Raw genomic sequence first — 21,991 nt, forward strand, 5'->3', positions numbered from 1 at the left:
TTTTTAATAGTCAAAAGACTAGAGTGGGAGATGTAATTCAGTAAGTGGCATCTGCTGTAAAAAGGCTAGTGTCTAGGTTTTAAATTGATGCTAGCTGGTGTAACTTTGTTAATGAGTGAATTCAGAGTTGGTTTAATGAGTTGGTGATAGAGAGATGGCTCGTTATTGTCAGTGAATGTAACTTGGTGATGGGTCTTTACAAAATAATAGAAAGGGACTGGCTCATCCCTTTCCCTATCATAACCGAGTCTGTGCCCCCCCCATCCTTTCCTGTTTGCATCTTTAAAAGATGGTTTATAATCCATCATTGCTGGAGCTGGGACTCCGTGAACACCTTTCTTTTCTTTATCCCCCTTCTCCACCATCTTTCTGCAAACATCCTCTTGTTTTGTACCACAAACACCTGTTTTAAGGGGGAATGTTTGAAAAGGCCAAATTAAGTCTGTGAAGCTACATGTTTCATGACCCAAGTATCATAGCTCAGGCTTTGAATAGACTCCAGAGGGGGCTTTGAATGCATACAACAAATCTGAAAATTTTTGACAGTTCTAAGTTAATAAGCTGGTTACAGTTAACTTTGCAGAACGTGCTCTTTCTAGGGACACAGTCTTAATGTTTCAACTGTCATAGTGCATTTACCAAGTGTATGGCTGGGAGTTAAGGCTTTTTTTTTTTTTTTTTTGCTTAAATTTTATTTTTTACATAACACTCATATTACATAATAAATAGCAGTAATTTTTCATTTCATTTCATTTACAAATAAATAATAATGTGTGTTATGGTTTTCTGAGCCTCAGTCATGAGTGAATAAACTTTTCTTTGCAAATGAACTAAATGTTAATCTCAGCTTTGCATAACTACTAAAAATGCACTGCCGCACAAAAATGTCTTCAGGTAATAAAACAAATGAAATCAGCATTATACAGGTTGCTTAGGTGGAGTTTCTTCTTGAGGATTTATACCATTGAAAGGAAGCTGCTCAAGGACACAGTGTCTGGGTCTTCAATGTACTTTCTTCACCAGTAACTAATATTGCAACATTAATGTGATGAAGTTTGGTCCAGGATATAATTTATCAAGGTACTCTAAAAAGAAACAAATTGCATTCCTTACATAAATGAATTCTCCCCAATTCCTGACCTATTCTGCTATATTTTTTCAAAGTTCTACCAGCCTTTGGAAGATTCACACCCACGAATGTCTAATAAAATTCATAAGTAGTATGTGCTTTAAAAAAATAAAGATTTCTTTGATGCATTAGGTTTGAGTGAGGAACAGAAAAAAACACAAGGTATTTTAACGGATTATTTAATATAAAGAATTGCTAACTGGGAATCAGAGAAATGAAAGAGAATACCACAGTGTTATCCAGATAGCAGCTTTAAGAAGCAGCTGTCACCTCTAGGGCTGGAGCAAAGGGAAGAGATTGGAATTGCTAAAACTTAAAAACGCAGAGGATTGCATTTGTGGCTGGATGCAGACATCTGAGACCACCAGCAAAGGCCACATGCAGATGTTCCTAGGGGAAGGGCATGACGGAAAAACTACAAATTGGGTTAGCTAACTAGCTATGGACAGGAACCACCCCTACCAGAATACTGTGTGGCTGGAATGCCACTCCCAGGAACCGGAAGCAAAACCACGAAGTCAACAGGAAGCCCACTGGAAGCAGACAAGAAGGAACACGTATCTTTCTCTAGTCGTGCAGCTCCCATTCATGCCTTCTATCAGCAGAGCCTTCCCTAGAGCCAGTCAGCCAAGAACAGACGTGATTTATAAAATTCCAGCCCCACCATCACAAGGACCTGTGTGGAGCTGAGAGGCAATAGCTTAATAACGGGCATGCTGAAGTTTCTTTGAGAATCTTAAAATTTTCTCAAGTTATTTTACATTTTTAGGTGATATACCACATAGAATAAAAATGTAAAGAGAATAGTTTCTCAACTTCATGCCCCTTGTATCCTGTTCCCACCCTTCCGCCTACCTCCCACTAGATAATCACCATGGTTAGTTTCTTAGGCATACACAAGCAAACATAAAATTATCTCTGTAATCATATTAGTTATCGTACCCCCTATTTTGCACCTTGCCCTTTTTGCTTAACAATATATCTTTGATTTTGCTGAATCAGGATGTCGAGAGCTTCTTTGTGTTTTTAAATCTCATTACCTTAATGAAGTCTCTTACTGTTTTCGTAGCTTTTCACTTTAATCTCTTTGGTATTCACAGGATAAAGTGACATCATCTGCAAATACTGATAGTTTCCAAATTTTCTATCTCTAAGATCATTTCTCTCTGCTAATTGTTTTGGCTTGTACATCTAGCACAATGTTAAATATTAATGGTAATAGTGAACATCTTTGTCTCTTTCCGGTCTTATTGGGAGTGCTTCTAATATTTCCCATTAAGCATGGTGTGAATTTGGGGATAAGAGAAATATATTTTATTTTGTTAAGGAAGTGTCCATTTATTGAGCTTATTTTTTAAAATCAGAAGTGATGTTGAATTTTGTGAAATGGCTTTTCAGCATCATTAGAGCATGACCATATGACTTTTATTTTTATACTTAATATACAATGTAATATATTTCCTTACACTTAATATACTATGCAATATATTTCCTCACATTTCCTACTTTGTTAATATATTTCTCAATATTTCTAGTCTTGAGCCATCTTTGGATTCCTGGAACAAACTGCACTAGGTCACAGAATTTGCACACACAAACACACACACTGATAATTATAAGAAGATTGTAGGGATTTATTATTGTTGATCACTATTTGTTGGGTTTTTGTATCAGTTTTACTTGTTTCATAAGAAGAATTTGGAAGTTTTTCTTGTTTTTCTCTGTTCTGAACCCGTTAAAGAACATCAGAATGATCTCTCCTTTAAAGTTTGGTAGAATTTCCCTGTGAAACTCTCTGGGCTTTGTACTTTTTGGGTGTGTAGCTCTTTGACAATTTCCTCTGTTGGAAATCGTCCTTTGAGATTTTCTCTCTCATTTTGGTACAATTTTGGAAATTTTATCTTGCTAGAAAATTATTCCTTTTGGCTTTCAATAGATTTTTTTTATGGAGATGAAAAACCGTGTTGACCATAGAGAATCTTACGATCGCTTTTTTTTGTTTGTTTGATTATTTCCCCTTTATATTGTGTTACTTAGTGCTTTAACATTTTATTTTTCTTTCTTTACTGGATTGTCTGATTGTTAATCTTTGTCTTTTTTTTTCCCCCAAAGGGCAAGTTTTCAAAAATTTACTAATCCTATTTATTTTCTTTTGTAACCTGTTACATTGTACTTCTATATTTAAAAATTCATCTGACTTAAATTTTTGCTATTTTTTATTTTTGATTATGACATTTAACTTACTTTAATTGCTATGAATATTTAAGTCTGTGGCTTTTTCTCTCAGTACCACTTTAGCTCTATTTTATAGCATCTCTTTCTATATAGGAATTTATTTACTGTTGTTTTCTAGAGATTCTGAAGTTCAGTTTGAATTTTCTCTCTCGCCCAAAAGTTGTTTAATGAGAGTGTATTATTTTCCAGACACAAGGGATTTAAAAAAATTTTTTTTTATTATTGCAGTAGCATTGACGTACAATGTTATATTAGATTCAGGTGTACAACATAGTGATTTGACATTTCTATACATTACTCAATACTTTCATATCCTTTTTATATATTTTTCTGTTGATACAACCAGTAATTTACAGGAGGTCTTTGAAGGTGCAAAAGCTCTTTCCTTTTCTGCCATCACAAAGATAGAACAGACCCTATAAATATGGCCTACTCTGATGATTGCTTTTGTAGCCTCTGTATCTCTGACATTGCCTTTCCTCACCCTCATTCTGACTTCTAGTGATACAATATGGAACAGAGCTTTTGTATTTCTGGTGGGCTCCTTAACTTCAGGAGATACATTTTTGCTTTTCCTTTCTGGGGCTGCTGCTGATCGGTTTGACCTCTCTCATGGCTTCTTCCCTTCACTTTGTCCTTGGTGGTTTCTGCCTGACGGCTGCTGACACGGGCCACCCTCACATGGCCTCTGGAGCCTTCAGATTGTATCTGTCTCTTCTTTTTGCTGAAAGTGAAGTTTTCAGGGCTTTCTTTTATTCTCCTTGTGGTTTTTATTGATTTCCATGGAAGTATCATGATGTCAAATGAATTAGCCATTCATAGACTGGAAGTCAAGATGTGCTCTTAAAGAATAGCATTTTCATATTAGGGCTTTGATAGCTTACACAGGTAATGCAATCATTGTGGCAGATGCTGTGCAAATGTGGAAGTGAAATCATGTTCAGACTTCCCCAAAAAAGTCACTGTGGAAGATGAGAGAGATGCTACTTTTGCCTTTCATTTCCAAAAAAAATAAAAAAGCTTTAGTATTGGAATTTGGTACTAGTATTTGGATAGTCCAGGAAGATTATTTTCATTAGTAAATGATATAAAGCTTCTGGGGTTTTTGAGTGATTTTTTTTTCCCCCTATAGTTTCCCTTTTTTTTTTTTTTTTTTTTTAAATGCATAGCTTAGGTTCTTTTTTCTCTTTCTCTTGTTCTCTTGCTGGTACTGGAAAAAATTTTTCAATCTGAGTAAGATTTTTACAGACCCTGTTTTTCATTGTTCTTTTAGGTATCTTCTTACTTTTGATAGTGCAGAATAGGTTACTGAATATTGAGGTAGAAATTAATTTGTATATTTGTTAAACTGTTCAGAGTTTCAGACAGTACTTTTCTACCATCTTACTTTTAGTTACTGGGAAAATACAGAGATCGTGTTCTGTTTGAAGGCTGTCTCCCCCTCCCCAACCCCCCAGTCTATTGTTGTAAATCCAGACCAGGATAGATAATTATGTTTTGCTTGAAGAATTAATTGTAGTTTAAATGTAAGTTTTAACTGATAAGTTAAAATGAAAAATTTAAGGTCAGCTGTTTATGAAATCTTATTCCTTTTTGGTTATTGTTAGTAACCAAGGTTAAAGTAACTTGAATTAAGATGAAAAGTGAAGCTTTAGAATTAATTTCTTTTTAAAAATACAGTTCTCAGCAACAGCCAGAAAATAAATGAACTGATGTCAGTGTTCCAACAGCATAACTATCATACGGTGGCAAGTTCCTGGAGCTGACAATTTTCAAATGATAGTAGCTGGTTATATAAGTCACCCAAGATGGCTTAATGTGCTATTATTTCCAGACAGAATTGGAAATAACACGTGCCAAGGCAACAGGCAGTCAGACGAAAACATAACAATTTACTTTCCAATAATTATCATCACCTCTAGCCAGGCTGGAACTTGATTGATCCAGGACAGAGGAATATCTTTTGTATGGATTTATTTCAAGCTCCAAAATATCCTGACTGTAGCCAATATTCCTATTAATCATTTTCTGGACTTTAATAGAAGAAATGGTAATAATCACTGCATTCCTCATATATCAAGGTAAACTGATACAAATTCTAGCCACTACAATTCACCCATTCATTTGTCCTTTTTTTTCCCCCTTTCCCTCACTCTTTCTTTTTCCTCTCTCTCATTTTAAAAATTACAGTTAGGGGCACCTGGGTGGCTCAGTGGGTTAAAGCCTCTGCCTTCAGCTCAGGTCATGATCTCAGGGTCCTGGGATCGAGCCCTGCATCGGGCTCTCTGCTTGTCAGGGAGCCTGCTTCCTCCTCCTCTCTCTCTGCCTGTCTCTCTGCCTACTTGTGATCTTTGTCTGTCAAATGAATAAATAAAATCTTAAAAAAAAATAAATAAAAATTACAGTTAGCTGGAAGTCTTCTTTTTTTATATGTGGGCCGATTATACTAAGGAATTTAGCTCATACTTCTTCCGTAGCTGGTAAAATGATACAAAAATAAAAGCAAAATCTTGCCTCATATTGTGCATAAGTATCACATTGTGCTTGGAGTATAAAGTTAATTGAGGGATTTCTAAGTACTTTCAGTGGTGTGTTAATCCTTAAGCTAACACCGTAGAAGGAAAATATTTTCAGAGGTTCAAAGGCAGGACAAACGAAAATGGACAAATGACAAGGTTGGTGGAAAATAGCTCAAAGCAAGAGTTTGAAACAGTTGATAATGTCCATGTGGCCTGCAGTCAGGTAATTTTCCTTCTGTGTGACTTTTATGAGACTGGATCTACTCAGGGACAGTCACAAAGGAGAGAAGAGAGAGAGAGAGAGAGAGAGTGTGTGTGTGTGTATGAATTGTAGTAATGGGAATTTGGGGGCCATGGGAAAATTGGATAGCAGAAATAAGGCAAAGATGCTGGAAAGACGGAATGCAGTGACAAGTTAAGGGAAACCTGGAGAGACTCTGGTGTTGATGAAATCGTTTCCCAGATGACTTCTCATGGCTGCTTCATGACGAGATTGTGCTCAGAGTCGGAATTTCTTCAGACAGTGGTGGTTTGGGGCAAAATACCTTAGGGAGAGTCACAGGTGTTGCTGCCCAGCAATTGCCCATCCAGGCTGACCCACACTGGCTTGTCTTGGTTGAGGTTAGCTCTCACTGACGGAACAGAAGCCTGGAAGCCTCTGGGGCTTCATCTGATACGAGTTTACTTAGGTTAGCATAGTAAAAGTTAAAATCCCCGTGTGAGTGTTCTGCAGGGCAGCTTGCCTCCTACCTGCTCCCCTAGCAATTCCAAGCCCTAAGTTCCTTCCATTTCGGGGTCCTGCCTCTTCCCAGGCTGCTCTCCCTTTCTGCGTTGGGCTAGAGTAGAGGAAGGAAACACAAGATTGCCACATGGGCCAGATTTGTGTCACTTCTGCTCACCTTCAATCTGTTCATCCTCATCCCGTGGCCCCACCTGACTGTGCAGAAGATGGGGTCATGTAGCCTCGTTGGCTGCAGACGGAGAGGATTCGGTGAGCAACTGGCCAGCCTCTGCCTCCTCTAGCAATAACCAGAGGGTTATTCCTTTACTCTCTTGGGTTGCTCATGACAAGCTACAGGCCAGGACTCCCTGCTGGTATCTTTAACAATGAGTGTTTTACACGAATGGTATGTTGTCCGTAGGGAACAACTATATTCTGTCTTCGTGGAGCTCAAATGTTAGCATCATGGCAATGTCATAATGAATCTTAATTCTGACTTAAGCAGAGGCTTTTTGAAATGTAGGATGGAAATGGCTTTCACAAACCTGAGAAATCCCCTGGGCATAAATGCAGTATCCCATTCTTTGTGATACTGCAGAGTGTCTCCCTGTAACGTGTTCACATGTTTTCGAGTGACAAATTGATTCTCTCCTCCATTCATTAAGAAGTAAAATGAGGGCAGAGGGATGTTTTCAGCCAAGGTTTGAAATGAGTTAAAGAATAGCTGAGGCCGAGAAGTACCAGGAGGTTGTTCCAGATGACAGAAACTGCAAAGCAGATTTTGGGGCCAAGAATGGTGAGGCTATGTGGGAAGGCATTGAGGAGGTCAGAGCTAGAGGAACTGAGGCAGGCTGAAGGGTAAAAGAGGAAAACAGAGAGGGCTTAGGCTTCCAGACTTCATTTTCAGCTAGAGTGAACATACAGAAATTCCCTTCCACCTTCCCAGTCTCCGGTTCTTTGTAGACTGGTCTCACATGTGTCCCAAACATGGACACACATATGTTTATATTCCTGGGAATGATTTTCTGCCCAACGGAGGTCAAGATAGGGTGAATAGTATTTATTTTATAGTATGACTTTTTAGGTGATTTTGAAAACAAGCATCTGAGTCTGAGAAAAGTCATGAAGATGACAGAAATCAGAGGTATTTGGAAATAAAGAAATGCAGGAGACAGTATATACTTACTTATACTTGAATGTCTGCTAAATCCTGGAGGTGTGTCAGTGAGCAATCTATTATACCCCCAAAGCACTGTGAGTTTAGTGAGAAAGTCAGGTACCAACCAAATAGTTGGACAGGGGTTGATTAATTTATTCCCATTACTTAATTGTTCTGAGACAGAAATCCTGAGTGCCATAAAAGTTATCTGGAGGCTAGGACAGGGGTACCCAGAAGACGAATTTTCCCAGGAATGTGACACTGAAGCTGAGACCTAGAGGAGGGGGCTTTGTTGGTGAAGACAGGAGAAGTCATGCAGTGGTGCCCGGTCAACGAGCGATGTGTTCCAAGGCCACTGTACCACTAGTGATGCTAGTAGAGATCTCTTCCACCCTTAAAAAATTGGATACCTGGAAGCAACAAGGGACAGCAGAGTAGGACTTGGTTACAGTTCAGGTGAAAGGAGACTGGGAAAACGAAGACGTGAGTGATTCAAGATGGTAATGGAGAGAGGTAGAGGAAGAGGGTTGACAACAGTAAAGAAAACTTGATTAAAGTGGAGTTCTAGTTAATATACATATTTTTCTTGGTAGAGATCTTTTTTGTGTTCTTCTACTACCAGTTCCTGCCCCCAATACTTTCAATGAACATTTTCTAATTTTTCAAAAAGTTGTCTGTATTTTAACATTTAATTAAAACAAATACACATTTTTCAAAAATATTTGGGAATGGAATAATGCAGTTGTCATATTAGTTTGCTATGAGCATCAAATGAGGTTGTGAAATTGTCCTTGTCCATAGTCAAATATTGGTTTAATTGGATGAAAACTTACTGACTCATTTGTCTCCTTTGTTAAAACAAGTTGTGTCCTTTTCCCTCATTCATGCTGGATCTCATATAATGATTGGACTAAGTGGTCCAAAGAAAACAGCTACATTTCCATGCATGCTGATTATCTCTTGGGTTCTGGGAATAAATCCCAACTTGATTGCCTAATAGTGGAAGTGATCTGGGGACATGGAAAAAGCTACGGCTATGCCTTTCTCAGTCTTCCTTCTCTAACCTGTTAAAGGTGTGTGGTCAGGTCTTCTCCACAAAGTGGTATGGAGCATGTCTTCTTTCCTTATGGAAGGTACATGTATTCTTCTTAGGCTTTATTTTGTCTGATTCCACCATGGTTCATGAATAACACTGTGGCTTTTATGCTACATCTGGAAGACATGCAATCTTATTTCATGGAAAGGAGCAAAAGGATGGTGGGTGGAGTGACCTGGTTGTAATTACAGTGTACATTTATTTGGAAAGATCAGCATATTAGTGTGCAGTGGCCGGATCAATTAAACTCAGCTGGAGTAATTCAATCTAGTTGGTCCCTATAAAAGCTAAAAATCTTTAAAACTCTCGAGGTTTGCGTAAACCTTATGACGACAGAAGCATTTTGAATATGTCTGTCCCCCTCCTATGAATTATAAAGCAACTCAAAAACTAGCCTTTGAAAAATTTTGCCTCCCTCTCCCCTCAAAAACAGTAACAACAACAACAACAACAAACCCTTATCCATTTATCAGCAAAATAAATTCTCGCATCTTCCTCTAGGAAGATTGGTATTTTTTTACTAATATATTTTTGAAGCATGATTTTTGTGAAGTTATTTATAATTTTTAGTTTCTACACCTTAAGTAATGTGAGGTATCCATGGAAACTGTCTAGCCTATCTTCAGTGCACTGGACTGCCTTCCCACACAGGTCAAGACACAAACAGTCCCAGGTACAAGCTCAATTTACTGCGCCTTAGGCATTAGGCAGTTTTAACAAGAAATTGGCTTCTAATTGATACATACATTTTTATATTTAATTAGCAGTTTGAGCCTCTGCATTATACTAACAGATGTAACATTCAAAACATATGCCATTGTGGTACATCTGTTGCACAGAGGTACTTAAAGGCAGGGACTTTGTGGCAAATAGCGTTGATGCCTCTCAGCTGCTCAGTAAGAATTTGGACAGAAATGACAAAATTTTCTTTAAAATATGTTTTTTAAAATTATCTAAGGCATACATTTCCTCTACCAATCTAATGGATTTATTTTTCATTTCTCTAATAGCTCTAATAGCTTTATTGAGACACCATACAATATTCACACACCCTGCTAAAGTCTACAGCTCAGTGGTTTTTAGTATAGTCACAGATTTGCAAACAGTGCTCACTGTCTAATTTTGGAACATTTTCGTTACCCCAGAGAGAAACCCCATACCCACTGGCAGCCACTGACCATTCTCCCACCACTGACTCCTTGCCACCACTAATCTACTTTCTGTGTCAATGGATTTGCCTCTTCTAGACATCTCATACAAATGCAGTGATAAAATAGGTTGTCTTTTATAACTGGTTTCTTCCACTGAGCATAATATTTTCAAGGCCCTTCTGTGTTATAACATGCATCAGTACTCCATTCCCTTTTTATTGCTAAATAATATTCCATTGTATGGATATACCACTTTTTATTTATTCGTTTATCTTTGGATGGACATTTGGGTTGTTTCTACTTTTTAGCTATTATGAATGCTACTGCTGTTAACATTCATGTAGAAGTCTTTGTGTGGACATATATTTTTGTTTCTTTTTTGTGTATCCCTAGGAGTAGAGTTGGTAGGTCATATGATGACTGTTTAATTTTTAGAGAGTGCAAAACAGTTTTCCAAAGTGATTCTACCATTGTATATCCTGTTCAGCAATGTATAAGGGTCCCAATTTTTCCACATCCACAAACTTATTATTGTCTCTCTTTTTTATCTTAGCCATCCTTGCAGGTGTGAAATTATATCAAGGGGCTATTTTTTTTTAAAGGAGAGCAATTTATTGTCCATGCTTATAAATTAATTAAATGCATCCCTATTACTTATTTACTTATCCATTGCTCTTGATTTGTAAGCAAATATGCCTCTTATCTCTATCTATACTGTCATTTTCTTTACTAAATTTAATACAGACCCAACTCACCATGTGACATCAAAACTTGAGTTGGTGGTGAACTAAAGTGTCATATAAAACATGTAGCAATGAAAAAGGGCAAACACTGAAAACAAATAGTTTGGATATTAGATTCATTCCCCAAATTTCTGGCATAATTTCCTCTTGCTGAGAAATAGATATGACAGCCCCGTGCTCCGAACCTTTATCAGTTTACAATGCCAGATTAAATTCATTCGCTGTAATGTATCTCATCAATTCTAATATGCCATCTGTTGTATTACTAGAAAGAAGAAAGAGCACTGCTAATTGAGCTATAATACACTATTGATTTTGGAGTGACATGTATTCAGAAATGTTACAATGTGGGCGGGGGGGGATGTGTGTTAGAATCATTGAAATTTAATAGAGAAAGAGGTGTGATGTGAACAACTTCTCCTCCTCCACCTCCTCCTCCTTCTTTTCCTTCTCCTCCCCCTCCTCTCTGTCCTCCCCCTTCCCCTGCCCCTTCACCTCCTTCTCCTCTCACTCCCTCTCCCTCTCCTTCTCCTTCTTCTTTTCCCTTGGAGACGATCCAGTCATCTATGCTTACCAATACCCAGGAGTAAAAGCAAGATGTTGAACACCTCAAGACTTGATAAATACCTTTTACAAATAGGCATTAATATCCAGGAATATAAAAATGATATATTACACATACACACACACACAGAGGAAGAGAGGAGAGAGGTAGTTATTAGTTTAGGGGTATGAGATCAGCAACTTATGCTTCACTGAAATGATTTCTTCGTAAGCTTTCTTTTCAGCCTGAGAATGTTCTGTGTTGTTTCTTTCAGAAGCAGCATCAACAGGTAATTCATAAGCCTGTGAAAATTGTGTTTATAATTCAGATGCCTAGCACCCCAACATTACCAAGAAGCTTTCATAACATGTTATAAAAAATAACAGGTTACTTTCTTAATGTCCTGGGTTCCAGTTAGGTTCTAGGTATATAAGGTAGTGAAATATGCTTTGGTGTTTGCCAGAAGGAGTCAAAATGATCTTCAAAATCAGGTTCAAAAGACTGTAATAAGTCTACTCAGAGACGTTCTGAATAAGCCTGCTCCTGAGGTGGGCATTTGGCCTATAATCACCTCAGGCATCTTTAGGTTTGTTTGAATTCACACCTCTTTTTTGGGAGGTAATAATTGTATTGGTGCTTTGGAATGTTGATGAATATTTAAGGAATTCCTAGTTTCCACTGGCTCTTAATCATTGTCTCATAGTTTTTTACTGTGAAATTCCTTGAAAATTATGATTAACATGGGACACAATTAGGAGCTCATGAGGGCATATAATAGCTTATATTAAATCAGGCAAATCGTCTCATGGACAGTTTGATGCAGGAATTGATCAAAATTAGGTCTACATAATTTTTTAATGTCAACAACAAACACTAAAGAAAGGAAATTATTTTCATTTTATGAAGGAAAAATAAGATAAAATACACTTATCTTTAATTTTTTCTTGTATTAAAAATTATGACAGGTCCAAACATAATATCTTAAAAAGACAACAGTGGCTTTGTATCTTTTTAAATGACATCTCCACATAATAGTAGAAATTACGTGGCTAAGTCAGATCCTGGTATGGATGTGCAGCAGCAAGTGGTTTCTATGTTTATCAATAAAACATAAAAATTCCCATTACAGTGCTCGCTTCGGCAGCACATATACTAAAATTGGAACGATACAGAGAAGATTAGCATGGCCCCTGCGCAAGGATGACACGCAAATTCGTGAAGCGTTCCATATTTTTTCCCCTCCCTCCCCTTACGCCTCACAGGTGTTTCCTCCAATAAATACATTAAGTCTTGACTCCCGCTGTGGCGTCTGCTTCTCAGAGGATGTGGACTCACACAGGGACGACACAGGGACTCAACCTGTGGAACCTCTCCTGACATTTCCCTTTCTTTCCCTCCCTACTCTTTTCCTAAAAAAAAAAAAAAAAAATTCCCATTACAATAGACATAACAAGGGAAGGCCTTGGACTAGACTTTTTAAGTATTATTGAATTCTTCTGCATTAGGTCATATTTGTAATCATTAATTAATATCTTATCCTCTGACTTTTCAGAATGTTGCAATTGTTCGTCTTTACTTTTAAGTGTTTTTAAATTCGTTTACTGGAGTCCAGCACAACTTCTTCCTTTCAGCCAGAGAACCATAGTTAATGAGCTTGTATATTAAAATTATTTAATATGCAGGTAACATTGAATACATCCAAATATTTGCCAAAGTCATAAGCCATGATATATAATATATACCACAGTCTTTAAATAGATGACACTCAGAATCAAATTTTGTTGTTAAATGTAGTGATCTCTGTTGCAGAATCATGGACTCATTCATTCACTCAAAAATATTTATTGAGTAGTTGATGTGTCAAGGTTTGCATAGATGTTGGAGTCAACGACCAGCCAAAAAGGAAACAAAAAAAAAAAGAAGGCAGTCCCTGTCCTTGTAGTGCTTACAGTCTAGTAGAAAGATACTGAGATCATTCAAAGATTGATATAAATAAATATAAACTGAACCACATGGTGAGGCATATGGTGTTATGAGAGGGTTGAATGGGAACTGACTTGGCGAAGTTGGAGAGGATGACTCTGACATGGCGGAGCTGAAAGTACTAAGTACTTTGCTGGAAGTACTAAGCAAAGCCGGAAGTACTGGTGTTAAGGGAACATCATCCACTAATGTCCTGAGGCAGAAGGGAACACGGTGAACCCCTAAAAGGCTTGGGTGCCAGGAGGAAGACCTGGATTGGTTGAGAGAGCAATGATGATAATGGTTCAAGATACACGGGTGCTGGATTCTGGATCCTCCCCTAAGCCATGCAATGGATTGTGGTCAGTATTCAGAGGGGTGAAAAGTGACAGAATATCAAATGTAGGAAGCCACCACCATTTTGATGTTTAATATTTCATGAGTATTTTCTTTTAATAGAATGTTGAATTCAAATGAAATAATATGTACAACATCGTTTTTTACTGTAAAGCATTATATTATTATGATCTATGAACCCCTCAGCCAAGTGAAGAATGAAAAATTACCCATGTGCTCTGGCCTCCCTTCCAGAGACAAATGGTAGCTCGTATTTTTAATATCACACTAGTTATTAAAGTGTGGTGTCTTCTAGGACTTGCTTTTTTCTCTTCTCTCTCAACATTATGCTTCTAAGATTCATCAAAGCCATGTGTTGCTGTGAGGCTCTAGTTCATTCATGTCTGCATCGTATAATATTCTGCTCTGGGAATGCACCACAATTTATTGATCCATTTTCCTGTTAGTGGGTATTTGGATTCATTTCAAGTTTTTTTGTTTGTTTTGTTTTTGTGTTGTTGTTGTTTTTGCTATTGATGCTAATATGAATGTCTGAGGTATGGTAATATGTGTCTCTTGGGGCACATGTCTCCCTGGAAATGGGATTACGGGGTGGGAGCATATGTTTTCCAGGTTTTCATTCCCACAATTGACCCGCGTCCATTCTGGCACTAGGTTTTTTAAGACTTCTTAATTTTTGCCAATCTGGTGGGTATAAAATGGTGTTCTGTTACAGTCTTAACTTATATTTACCTAATTGCTAAAAAAGGTGAAGAATTTTTCATATTTATTGGTCGGATGTGTTTCTTATGTAAAATGCCAGCTCAATCCTTTTGCCCACTTTTCTACCAGGATATTTTTTTCATTGATTTGTAAGCATTCTTTCTATATTCATATATTCTGAATTCTAGTTCTCTGTTGTTTCATATCCCTGTGAATACTGAGTGAAAAATGAATCAGAGGGGCACCACGTGAATATAAGGAGACTAGTTAGGAAGTACACTCTCCTGATGAACAATCATTGCATGATAATTTTGTAAATGTATTTAATATCTTCTTATATTTCTTATGTCAAAAATATTAGGAACATGGGGCATTGGTTTTCCTACTGACACTGCCTTAAGAAAAATTGCCCTAAATTGACTTTGGATGAATTCTGTGCTGTGCATACATAGGGATGGTTGAAACGTATGCATGTATTGGTGTTGTTTTTATGAAAACAGCCTGCTGATCAAAGTGGCTTCAAAGCAATCTTCTACAGAATTAATGCTGCTTTCATTCTCCTTCCTTAAAAAATTGTAGAAGTTCAGTGCTGGATATTGATGTGAGTGGGTGAAACTCTGTCTTCATGGCCCTGAGCATTGCAATGTCCCGTACCTGCTGTGAGTTGGACAAGTGTTATTTTCCTATTAATGTTTAAAAAAATATTACAGTAACTATTTATTTAGTACTTACTATAGACTAAGGGCCTAAAGCTTTTTGGATATAATCTATAATCCTTAAAGTAGCCCTGTGGTGAGGATTTGATTGTTCACAGATGGGGAAATTGAGTCTCAGGGCAGTTAAAGAAAATTCTTGAGATCACAAAGCCATGGCAGCACCTGGATCCAAACCAATTACACTGGTCTCCAAGACATTATCTTTTATAGTACACAGGCTTTCCATGCCTGGAGTTTCATAAATTACATTAATTATGTGTTAAATTGTGCAGAGATATTATCTCATTTTAATTCTTAAGAACTTCCTTTGAAATTGTGCTAGGCAGATTTCCTCATGATTTCATCAACTCCATAAATATTTCTCTCCGATCTAAGGATCTTCTAAATATGTTCTGAATTTATTAAAATTTGGCTTCATATTTCTTTGGTCAGAATATTTGCATTGATTATAAATAATGCAAGTGTTAGTTTTCTCCCACCGTTTTAAAGACAGTTTCTTTCTAGTATATGGGAAGAGGGATGAGGTCTGCTGCCCATCCTCTCTCTCACTATGTTTGTGGCTATGCGGAGGTTCTCTACAGTATTGTTCCCTTGAAAACTTCAAGGTCACGTGTTCCTCTCACTGACCTGTGGACCAGCACTCTCTTGGTTCCCATCAGTAGTTCACAGGTTGAGCTGACAGACAGCACTTAGAACATGAGACGGCAGAGAAGGAGGAAGGTGTACACAAGGCTGAGGAGTGCAGATCTTAGCTCTCTTCATGTATTGTTTCTTACCTCTTGTTACACCATCTTGTGAAGTGGGACCTATATATAGACCTTTACTAAATGGTTGTGGAGATGTAATGGTGATCACAGCATGTGAGAACTGGAGACTGCATGGTAGATAGGACTTTCCTCATCACCCTGGAGGCAACCTCTCCCATTGCCCTTCATATTGTTATTCAGATCAAAGTCGGTTCTTTCCTTTATTCCCGTCTCCTTCCACTTCTGCTTTATCCTCTCATTTTCTCTGGAGCCTCGGGTAGGCTGAGTCTATTACTGAACTACATACATCACCATACCATCCCTCAGGGACACACTCTTGGCAGAAGCTTTGAAATGACCCCTTGAAATTCCATCCTCCCCCCACCTTTGGTGTGAGAGCACGTGCTCGCATTGCAGCATATTGATTCCTAATCTTTTCAGTAACAAATAGCACTCAGTATGTTTCTACACTGTGTACCAGGGGATTATGGGCTTAACCTTGGTGGTTGTATACACTGCCATTTGAGCGTGATTTGATGAGGTAGTGATTTACGATGTGTGAGTCTAGTAGTGGTGTTTCAATAGGGAAATGGTATCCAAAGTTTGTCCGTTTATTTCTTTCTTATTTACTCTTTTTTTCAACTCTTCATGTTCTGAAGACCAGATAAAGACTGCTTAGTTAGAAAACTAAGCAATCAGAAGCAGAAAAAAATCCATTCTTCAGTACTATGGGGGAGGGATTGCATACAGTCTCAACCTCTCAATTTCAGCAGACCCTATATTGAAACCATTGAGATATTTGAGTTGTTGAGTTTGATATCAGTCAGGATACTTCTTCTAAATCACATACTGAGAGGCTTTTATTATACCCCAAAGAAAAGAAATTGTTTCTTTTACACCTCACTATTATGGGGTACAGAGTCATCCCCTAACACAGCAACCCCGTTTGTCTAGAGGCTAGGATATTTGATAAACCTGGAGTGATAGCTGCAGTTATTTTTATCTCCAACATCATCATCAAATGTTTAAGTATCATGTACTGTTTAAATGTTTAAATTTCACGAGTAGAATCAAATGGTCTGGTGAGGATTATTTATATTGAGAAACAGTGCCATGTGTCTCAACTCTGCATATTTGGAAATTCTTTTAGCATATGCTGCAGAATTGTTTTTTGCTCTCCCATTCCCAGTTCCTGACATGTGGTAGAAATGTAGTATGTCTTTACAATGAACACAAAAAAAGGGAAGGAAAGAAGGAAGATAGAAGTAGATTATCACAGTGGTGTAGGAATCATTTCTTTTAACATTTTCCATGGTCTTTTTTTTATAAGCCCCTTGACTAGAATTGTTGAGACATCCATATGTTTTTCAGGATTATAATAATTGTGTTATTATATTGATGAAGAGCATCTTGTGAATGTATATAATAACTACTCCTGTTGAAGTTTGTGTTTTTCATCTTATGAAAGCTGGGAAAAAGCATCAGGAGAAGGAACTGGCTTTCACTCCTTGGAGTTAGTGACTAAGAAATTCGAACCATTAGACCGCTAGATTATAGGACATAGGCCACATTTTCCCAAAGGAGTCCCTTGAAGATGTTGTCGATTATAATGATGGACCTAGTATAATCCCATTTAGGATACAGCTGTTGCAATAATTTATTTGAAATTAAAAATGTAATTTACCCCTGGGGATTCAAATGAGGAAAAAATATCTAAGCAGACATGCTATCATTAAACAAAAACGTTAGGGAAACACCAATTAGGCTAAACCAAGTTTATGTTAAAATGAGACTGTGTGGGGACCACAGGTACTCACCATAACCTCCATACAGATCTTATCCAACCTGATTAGTATCTAAGTGTTAGTTTTTGAGGGGAAACCCTAAATTAAGCATCTCCAGGTTGCAGTTTTCATTACCTTTTGAATTTCCAGTTGAGGACTTAGTATTTTTTTTAGGATTCTGGTTGTGGTAGTCATATTCTGATGGTGTCTTCATTATATATTCCACAGTGGGAAAAAAATATTACTTTATTGTGTCATTTTTCCAAGGGAAAGGGAACAAATGTGGATTCAGTACCTCAAATATCATATCTTTGAACTTTTCACTCTTAATGCTATTAATTCCTATTAAGGCAAACAGGGTTGTGCTTTCTCAAAAATCAGAGATCTTTAGTCCTTTCTAAAACTAATAAATTTTTGTTATTCTTTCTGTCCATGGAAAGCAATAATTTCTAAGCTTGATTTTTAATACATTGGAATTGGTGCAACAGGAAGTGGCCAGGGGAAAAAAAAAAGGTCCTCCCAGATATTCACAAACTGTCAGCATGACTGCCCTGGCCACAGAAGATGTCTTTTTATGGAGATGTTTTGTTGTAACTTCAGAAGGTGGTTGTTAGTTATCTTGGCTCCATTACATTTAGCACATCTGGGATGTGTTCACATGAAGACATTGGCTAAAAGCTGTGTCTTGTGGCCTGGAATTGACTCTGATATTGAAAAGACTGGAAAGGACATTTCTTGCTAGTTGGCCTAATCCAGCAAGGACACCTTCCATGGGAAGCCCAGTCCGGAATTCATTTTGGAATTAAAGAGTGAACATAGAAGTCAAACTTCTCAGTGTTGTAGAATTCTTTTCAAACTGGCTTAATGCGCTTTTAGTTCTTCCCCAAATTTCTGCCTTGACAATGTTAGCTCCAAGACGATTATTTACAAGCCTGGCACAAGAATTTCTGCCAGTGATTCCACCATTAATTTAATGGAGTTAAAGGAATTAGTGGAAATGACTTGCATCTGAATTATAGCCACTGTAACCCATTACAGATAGTGCTGGCCACTGAGGATGTCCCAAGACAAATTGGAACACAGCACTTGCCTCTATCCTTCAAGTCAGAACTCACAAATATTTGACAAAAGCAATAATTTCTGCTAAACTTGCCATGGAGCAATAGCTGAAGTTTTCCAGTATTAAATGAAGATAACTAAGACAATCAGTAGAATCTTGTTGCATCTGTACCTATTCTTTGTTCATTTTTAGTGCCGAAGTTCTCCTTTGTTGGAAACTATGGGGTTCGAAGCACAGTAGAATTCATCCACTTTAGTTGGAGTTGTAAGGTCCATTTTATATAGTGAAGTGTACACATATTAACTCACAAGGATATAATTCCAAGGATTGATTAATAGTGGACAAATTAGGATTTTCAGGTAGTTTATCATTTATTATTTTTGCCATTTTCTTAGTGTATGTATATAGAAATGCTTCCATTTTTGTGGGAATAAATTTCACTTATGTTTGGTATAAAGTGAGAGGCACCTGGGTGGCTCAGTGGGTTAAGCCTCTGCCTTCAGCTCAGGTCATGATTTCAGGGTCCTGGAATCGAGCCCCACATCGAGCTATCTGCTCAGTGGGGAGCCTGCTTCCCCCTCTCTCTCTACCTGCCTCTCTGCCTACTTGTGATCTCTGTCTATCAAATAAATAAATAAAAATTTAAAAAGTGAGAAGTATGTCCAAAAGCACTTTGTAAACTGTCCACTGTTGTGTCACCTGGATAATATTAATACTAGCAGCAATAGCATCAACTCTGCACAACTTATGTAGCACTTACTATGTGCTAGGAACTGTTCTAAGTGCTCTACATATTTTTACCTATTTAATGATCACAGAAACCCGAGAAGGATAGGTGTAATGACTACTTCATTTGACGGTTGTGGAACTGAGGCCCAGGGTGGTGGAGTAACTTGCTTGAGATCCCCCAGTTACTATATGGTATAAAGGGGATTGGAACCCAGACAGGGTGGCTCCAGAGTTAAGAACAGGGATAGAAGAAATCCTTCCTTCTTTCTATGGCATTCTGAATATTACAGAGTTAGAAAATATATGCTTCTGGCAAGTCTGGAATTGGATAAGAAAAATAATTTTAAAAAATCAAATTGCTCATTTGATTTTGATGTTTATAAATCTGATAAACATCTTTGATTTTATTTTATCTGTCCAAAGAAAATTTAGAAATAATAGCAAATTTGATGCTTATTTTAATTTGATGTGACACTGTTATACTCTATGGTTGGTTTTGAACAGCTTTATTCTTCCAGAAATATAAAGGGCATTTTTAAAAACAAAGGATAAAATTCAGCTCTCTATTTCTCCTTCTCCTTTTTAAAAAAGACACACTATTGTTTTTATCTCTTGGTTGGGTCCTTAGAGTAATCTGGTTAAAAGGCTCCCTTATATAGTATGGAAAGGGAGCTAGTTGGCAAGGACCCAGGGTTCTGCTCACAGTAGGTTCTCTTCTAGATGGTGACATGGACTTGTGCAATTTTAAGAAAAACAGACCTGGATTTTTCATGTTTTTCAGCTTTATTTATTGTAGCTGGGCCCATTGTATCTTATAGGGTTCAAATGAAAAGCAATACATCAGTCTGTAGAGATGAGAAGCATGATTAGTAGAACAAACTGAGCTACCCGTTATAGAAATTTACTACTTAAGTGAAAATATTCTCGCATTTCTCCCCCCAACTTACAACTTCAACTCTGTAGTTTATGGTACTAAAAGTTCTCTTAGAGCATCTCTTAGAGCTATAATAAGATCTAAAGCAAAAGCCCATTTGACTTCAAAGAAATGTTTTATTTTGTTTTCCCTCCCCTTTTGGAAGGATCATTTTTTGCCCTGATGAAAATAATTAAACTCAAAAAGCTTTCTCTTAAAAGAAAAAAGAAAAAGAGAGATACTTTTTTTTTTCTTGTGTATTCTCTACATTTTCTATTTCTTTCAAGACTGGTCATTACTTTTACTCACTATAGCACTATATGAAAATGTCTTGAAAGAAGAATACAGGAAATAGGGAGTAATGCTAACTGTCTGTGTTCTAAAAACTTAATTATCATAATAATTAAGTAATAGACACTCGAAGTGTCTTTTAAAATACTTGGCACTGTGACATTTAGGGCATATTTGTTGTGTATAGGACAGCTTTGCTCTGATGATCATATGGTTAGTAGGGGAGATATGCATGTAAAGCCTCTTCAAAGTCGACTGTTTTCTCTTATGTGCTTCCCTAGGGCCATATATATGTGTCTATTATGGAAGTGACCTTATTATTAACACTTTTAGGGGCAAGTTATATCTTATTCACTTAGAATAGTGCCTAAGACACAGTGAGTACCTCGCGAATATTTGTAGAATGAAGATGGGGGGATAGGACGTGTCCATAATTAAGACAGAAGGAAAGCTTTTCAGGCAAAGAATAGGATATGTGAGCAAAGCAGAAAGATAGAAAACTGTGGTTGAGAAATCATCACATTGTTCTGTTTGGTTAAAATATGTGTGAAGAAGGCACCTGGGTGGCTCAGTTGGTTAAGCAACTGCCTTTAGCAAGTCCCGCATGGGGCTCCCAGCTCCTTGGGGAGTCTGCTACTCCCTCTGACCTTCTCCTCTCTCATGCTCTCTTTCACTGTCACTCTCTCAAATAAATAAATAAATAAAATCTTTAAAAAAAAATCTGTGTGAAGACACTATCTGAAGCTACAGTTGAAAAGATAAAATAAGTAGGATTTCACAAATCATTGTCAAGATGAGGGAGTAGTAGATGAGCCCTCTCAGTGATGTTGAGCATTTTTTCATGTGTCTGTTGGCCATCTGTATGTCTTCTTTGGAAAAATGTCTGTTTAGGTCCTCTGCCCGTTTTTTAATCGGTTTGTTCATTTGTTTTGATGTTGAGTTGTTTAAGTTCTTTCTTAAGTTTGGATATTAACCCTTAGTTGGATATATCATTTGCAAATATCCTCTCCCAATCAGTGGTTTGCCTTTTCATTTTGTTGATGGTTTCCTTTGCTGTACAAGAGCATTTTCTTCTGCAGTAGTTCCGATAGTTGGTTTCACTTTTTTTTCTCTTGCCTGAGGAGATGTATCTAGAAAAATGTTTTTATGGCCAATGTCAAAGGAATTACTGCCCATGATTTTTTCTAGGAGTGTTGTGGTTTCAGGTCTCACATTTAGATCTTTAATCTGTTTTGAGTTTATTTTTGTGTATAGTATAAGAGAGTGGTCTGATTTCATTCTTTTGCGTAGCTGTTCAGTTTTCTCAACACCATTTGTTGAAGAAACTGTCCTTTGTCCATTGCATATTCTTGCCTCCTTTGTCATAGATTAATTGACTGTGTAAGTGTGGTTTCATTTCTGGAGTCTCTTTCTGTTGACCTATGTGTCTGTTTT

The 21,991-nt window shown here is 37.3% G+C and overlaps 1 protein-coding gene and 1 non-coding gene across 3 annotated transcripts in view; both read left to right on the forward strand.

The window, feature by feature from the left end:
- The window catches only part of ITPR2 (inositol 1,4,5-trisphosphate receptor type 2), a 501,875-nt gene that overhangs the window by 307,251 nt on the left and 172,633 nt on the right, over positions 1-21,991 (forward strand). The window lies entirely within an intron of this gene.
- Positions 12,426-12,532, forward strand: LOC123947750. Its single transcript, XR_006819794.1, has one exon. It is a non-coding gene; the product is annotated as a U6 spliceosomal RNA (small nuclear RNA).

Source organism: Meles meles, chromosome 7 (assembly GCF_922984935.1).
Source record: "Meles meles chromosome 7, mMelMel3.1 paternal haplotype, whole genome shotgun sequence".
Taxonomy (NCBI): Eukaryota; Metazoa; Chordata; class Mammalia; order Carnivora; family Mustelidae; genus Meles; species Meles meles.